Below are 6,111 nucleotides of genomic sequence, written 5' to 3'. Positions count from 1 at the left end.
CGAAGAATGTCGGATATTGATCACTAATTTTCTCAATATATTGAGTATCTTTGAAGGATTAACCAAATAAGAACATAAAACAAAATGTATACTCTTAAATAACAGTTTTGTTAAAAATCGTGTCAATATACATCACTAAAGGAAGAGAAAATTCTTCAGAACAGTTTTAATGAGTTGTGCTTAAATCTTAAGAGTGCTTATTACCAGCCAGTGGGGGCAACACCTCCGGGTGCAGGAACGGAAGCCTGTGGAGCTGGAACTGGCTCCCAATCACCTGCAGCTGCGGATACAAAAGAACTTAGGTCAAATATATTGCCATCACAGTTTCCGACAGAACTTTGGTAAGGCGTACCGATTTTCTTGCATATTGAGGGAGAACGATTCAACACAACAACAATCCAGAATTATTTGACTAGAACATATTAGAAGCAAATGTGACAATTATGTTGCATCAAATTTAACAGACTAATGGGAGAATAAATACAAAGACTTGATAGACAGAAAATTTCAATAGATAAAATTGAACTTAAATCACGCATGTGACTAACAGATCCAGAGTGGAAATAATTATTCTTACGGCGTCTGGGGACCAGTTAGCAGGTGCAGCTGCAATGGGTTGTTGAGGAACTGGTTCAGTCCAGGATTGTTCAGCTGTAACAGCCCCCCATTCCCCATCAGCTGCAGGGAAGCCGGCAATGCCAGCAGCACCAAAATCTTGAATGGCATATTCTGGGGCACCTGGTAATTCCTCCTCCTCTTGTTGCTTGGCCTCTTCAGGTTCTCTATAGAAGAATAAATCCACCTACACATGAAAAGTCGACATAATTTAGCTAAAGTTCAAAGGAAACAACATAATAAGACTACTATCTTTTGATAAAATATGAAATTTAGTCTCAACCCTTTCCTTCAGTTTCAGCTCCTTCCACAATCAAAATTTGTTTTTCGTTTTTTTCCCCCTCTTTTATCACTATTACTGTTACATTCTATTACTTGTGCATAATACTAGAAACCAATAGAAATCCATGCTTGATTTTACCGATTTATATGATATCCAATTGGGTATTTAAAACCATGTACAAAGTATCATTTTTCATACTGTTGTAATTGATAAAACGATTTGAATATGGCTACCAACCAGAGCCTAGTTCAGCTGGCAGGAGGGGAGGCTGTGCTAGCTTAACCACAGGTTTTGGGTTCTGTCTTATAGGTATGCAGTTGTTTTAAAACTTGGTAAGGAGAGATATGCCGCTCAAGTGATCATAGTTGTCTCGAGCGGGATTGTTTCCTATAGGAGGATACCTATGGTTTTGACTAGAATCAATATATATTTTTGTTTGTTTGTTTGGTTGGTTGGTTTGAATTGTGTGCTATTTTTGTGTTTAAGGTACAATGTTGGCGATGGTTTTCATGTCATAGCTGCACACACGGATAGTCCTTGTCTGAAGCTGAAGCCAAGATCTGCATCGACCAAATCGGCATATTTGATGGTCAATGTGCAAACCTATGGAGGTGGATTGTGGCACACTTGGTTTGATAGGGATCTGAGTGTTGCAGGGAGGGTCATCGTGAGGAGTGGTAGTGGTAATGCTTATCTGCATAAGCTTGTCAAAGTGAAGAGGCCTCTGTTGCGCATACCCACCCTTGCCATTCATCTTGACCGGTACAATCTTCTTCCATTAATGATACAATTGTGAAAGTTTTAGTTCTATTTGCACATTGTCATAGTCAATTCATGATATAAATATATTCGTTCTAGTTGCACTGAGTTGAAATGCTTCAGTGATTAGTTTGAATTTCACTATAAGTATTTGAATTTCATTGCTAGCACTTTTGTGCATACTGAAGCAATTTATGGCTTTAAATATCACATTATTTGAGTTATAGAGGAATTTGTCTGCTTTTCCTATTACCCCCACCCACATTATTGATTTTTTCTTTTTTGCCATATGGTAATGCTATGGCACAGAAGCATGCATGCTTGCTGATTCTTTTTTATTTCCATCAACCTCTTTTTTTTTTTTGTATAGCACAGTGAACCAGGATGGATTTAAACCAAATCTAGAGACTCATCTTCTCCCTTTACTCTCAATGAAACATGAAGAAACTTCTTTGGAATCAAAAGAAAAGAGTACTGCAATGTCATCTAAATCTTCTCATCACCCTCTGCTGATGCAGGTATCTATTGTTTTTCCGTCTTTCCATTTGAATATTAAGTACCCCTTAATTGTTTGAACAAACTGATATGTTCATCGATTCTAACTATTTAAACTTCAGTTGAATATTTGAGTACCAGAGGAGAATAACCCATGCATAATCTATTAAAAAAGATATTGATTTCATATAGCCTCACAGTAGTTGCATGCCAGAACTATTGTTCTATGTTTCATTTCAATTATATAGTACAGTCCAGAGTAGAAGAAATCAAAATTCTTAATGTGCTGCCAAACATGAATTGTAATAATTTTGTAGTTGCTATAACACAGGATTCCTTGTGAGGTAACCTAAAGAATGTCATCAAAGGCCTGGTACCATAGAAATAAATATAGACATCTTCGGGACGAGCAACATTAGAAATCAATATTTTACTTTAGGCTAGAATTTCTGGCTTGTGGTTTCTAGCATGTTTGACTTGTACTTGACTGTAATATAATAAAAATGATCCCTTGTGAAGTTACAATCCATGTAGTAGTTTATAGTCTCTGAAAACCCGACAATTTAATTTTACATTTTATATACTATAGAAGAATTATATATCAATTAATTGGTTGCATTGGATTTTTACATCCAAATGCATGGTAATGTCTAGGAAGACACAAAAATAAAGATTTTCTTTCACAGAAAGGGATGATTGCATGTGATTTTTTTTATTTTCTATCTTAGATTAGATAAAAGCACATTTGAAAATAACCGAATGGTTTAAGCAGCAGAAGCTTGGAAGTAAAATGAGGTAGCAAGGAACACTGCACGGAAATTATAATGTCAAAATAAGTGATGAGACATGTCTTCATGTGTGCTACCCATCTATTTGTATGTTCGAGATAGTGCTTTTAGTACTTTGGATTTGAGAATTAGTTTCTAAGTCAAACTAGATTGATATTTGCTGTTTAGCAATTGATATGCTGAGATTGGAATGGAATTGAAATAATTAATCTGTCATGATTTTAATTCTAGCTTACCTATCTATTGCTTATTACTATTTAAAATATTCTTGGGCTTTGATTCTCAGGTATTGTCGGATGAGTTGAACTGTGATGTTGATGACATAGTGAGTGTTGAACTAAATGTTTGTGATACTCAACCTAGCTGCCTTGGTGGTGGAAACAACGAATTCATATTTTCTGGAAGACTAGACAATCTTGCTTCAAGTTATTGTGCATTAAGAGCACTTATTGATTCATGCGAATCTCCTGGTGACTTAGCATCAGAGCATGCAGTTCGGATGGTTGCTTTGTTTGACAATGAAGAGGTATCCCTTTCTTGATTAATTTCTTTGCTTTATATCATTTGGTAGACTCCAAATTTCGCTCAGTAACTAAATGCGCCAACTACTTGTATCCATCGTGTGTGGACAACCACTGTGATAATGACAGTAGGAAATTAAAGTGATCATGACAAATTCTTTGCAGATCATGATAATTCACCTTGCATCATTTCTTGATGCTATTTCTAACAGCTCCTATTTAGGTGGGTTCAGGTTCTATTCAAGGAGCTGGTGCACCTACCATGTTTCAGGCCATAAGACGCATAGTTGGAGACTTAGCAAATAACCATGTTGGTGAAAGTTCTTTCGAGCGTACTATTCGCCAATCATTTCTTGGTATGCCATAAGGCAGTAAATTTCTTACCGCAGTTGATACCACAAGTCTGTATATTCAATTGAGTCAATTGCAAGGCTGCAGTTGTGAATATATTGTGGTGTGCATATTAGTTTTGGCCAACAATTTGTAAGAAGTAAATACTTATAAAAATATGTATATTCAATGTAGAATAGGTATCTTTATTTTGGTGTATAAGCAGTAGCAATTTTAAGTTCTTAATGTTTGACATAAAATTCTGGAGAAGTCCACTAAAGTATCTTGTGGCTTCTATATAATAGTCTCTGCAGATATGGCTCATGGAGTGCATCCAAATTTTATGGATAAGCATGAAGAACACCACCGACCATGCTGCAGAAAGGGCTTGTCATTAAACACAATGCGAACCAGCGATATGCTACCAGTGGAGTCACATCTTTTCTCTTTAAAGAAGTTGGAAAAATTCATAACCTACCAACTCAGGTCATTTCTTTAACTATTATGATTTACATTTGTTCAAACTGATGCATTATTTATCTAACATGAAACTATATGCAGATGAGAATGCATGTCTTCAACTATTCGTTTCAATTCATGTAGCTTACCTGAGTACTTCAAGGGCATGGAATAATTTCAAAGTGCATTAACCGAACTTCGCATGGTTGTTTACATGCAGGAATTTGTGGTTAGAAATGATATGGGATGTGGATCAACCATAGGTCCAATACTGGCTTCTGGGGTTGGCATCCGAACTGTTGACTGTGGAATTGCTCAACTATCAATGCACAGGTACTAGTGAATGTTTTCTTTGCACTAAGAACATTAGTGGTTATCCCCATCAGTTTATACTTCCATGTTTCATTTATTCCCTTGTTTTGACTCTGCTTATACTTGGATTGCAGTATAAGAGAAATATGTGGGAAGGAAGATATAGACATTGCTTACAAGCATTTCAAGGTTTTCTATCAAAGCTTTTCAAGCATAGACAAGATGCTCACTGTGGATATCTGAGATGCACTATATAAGGTGTTTGACTTTTGAGACAGCTTGCTTCCATAACTTCTTTGTTATTATTATACCCAATATAATTTATTATGTACTTCTCGTACTCATATATATATATATATATATATATATATATATATATATATATATATATATATATAAACAAATACCAATACAATATACAATTCTTTCATTTTTGCATCCCAATATGGTATCAGATGAGAATTTTCATGCTTATGCTCTTTTTTCCTCTTTGGTAACCCCTTTTCGAGAAAATTTCGCCATGATCTTCTCTCGTTCTCATCATGAACATCATAACCACTTAGATTTCTCCTTTTTCTCAATCGATTCTTTCGATTCTTTCTATTCTTTGATTTCTTCTTGACTAATTTTTGAGCAACGATGTCGACCCTTTCAAATGAAGTTCCGTCACAGGAGGCTCCTCCGGCTTCGATGCTGCGTTCGTCAATTCCTCCGGCTTCATACTGGTGTCTCAACCACTTCAAGAAGATAACTATGCTTCTTGGTGTCGATCGATGCGTCTTGCATTCAGTGGAAAGCGCAAAATCGGGTTAATTGATGGCTCCCTCCCAAAACCAGACCCTGCTCTTGATTCAGTGCTTGCAGAAACATGGTAATGCACTAATGATATCGTCACTACTTGGTTGCTGAATTCGATTTCAAAAAATATCGCAGCAAACGTGATTTACGCTGGCTCAGCTGCACTTTTATGGCAAGATCTGGAAGTTAGGTTCTCCCAAAGCAACGGGCCTCGAATTTTTGCGTTAAAGAAATCACTGATGACACTGACTTAAGGATCTCTCACTATTTCACATTACTTCACGAAGCTGAAGATTCTTTGGGAAGAACTCAACACTTTTAAGCCTCTTGTTGCTTGTTCTTGCGGTGGAGTGAAGGTCATCCAAGCGTATCTCGATCAAGAGTACGTCATGCTATTCCTCATGGGATTAAATGACAATTTGGCAAATGTGAGGAGCCAAGTTCTGCTCTCAGATCCCCTGCCTCCAATTGGAAAAGTTTTCTCGCTAGTGTTGCAAGAGGAGAAACAGAGAGCACTCACTTCATCTTAACCACCTCAACACATGGCTTTTGCTGTGAAGCAAGCTCCAAGACTCATGGCAACTTCTGGATCTAAGATGAAAGGCAAGAAAGACCGTCCTCAATGTGCATATTGTGGCTATCTCGGCCACACAGAAGAAAAGTGCTACAAACTGCATGGCTATCCACCGGGCTACTCACAGAGCAGAAATACTCACCAAGTCACTCAAGTGAATCATGTCTACAAGCTCGA

The 6,111-nt window shown here is 37.0% G+C and overlaps 1 pseudogene; it reads left to right on the top strand.

The window, feature by feature from the left end:
- Positions 1 to 217: 217 nt before the first annotated feature.
- On the top strand, positions 218 to 4,940 carry LOC112714299 (probable aspartyl aminopeptidase; annotated as a pseudogene).
- The last annotated feature ends 1,171 nt before the right edge of the window (positions 4,941 to 6,111 follow it).

Source organism: Arachis hypogaea, chromosome 10, assembly GCF_003086295.3.
Source record: "Arachis hypogaea cultivar Tifrunner chromosome 10, arahy.Tifrunner.gnm2.J5K5, whole genome shotgun sequence".
NCBI classification, from domain to species: Eukaryota; Viridiplantae; Streptophyta; class Magnoliopsida; order Fabales; family Fabaceae; genus Arachis; species Arachis hypogaea.
The sequence above is the reverse complement of the archived record's forward strand: the minus strand, read 5'-3'. Positions and strand labels throughout refer to the sequence as shown.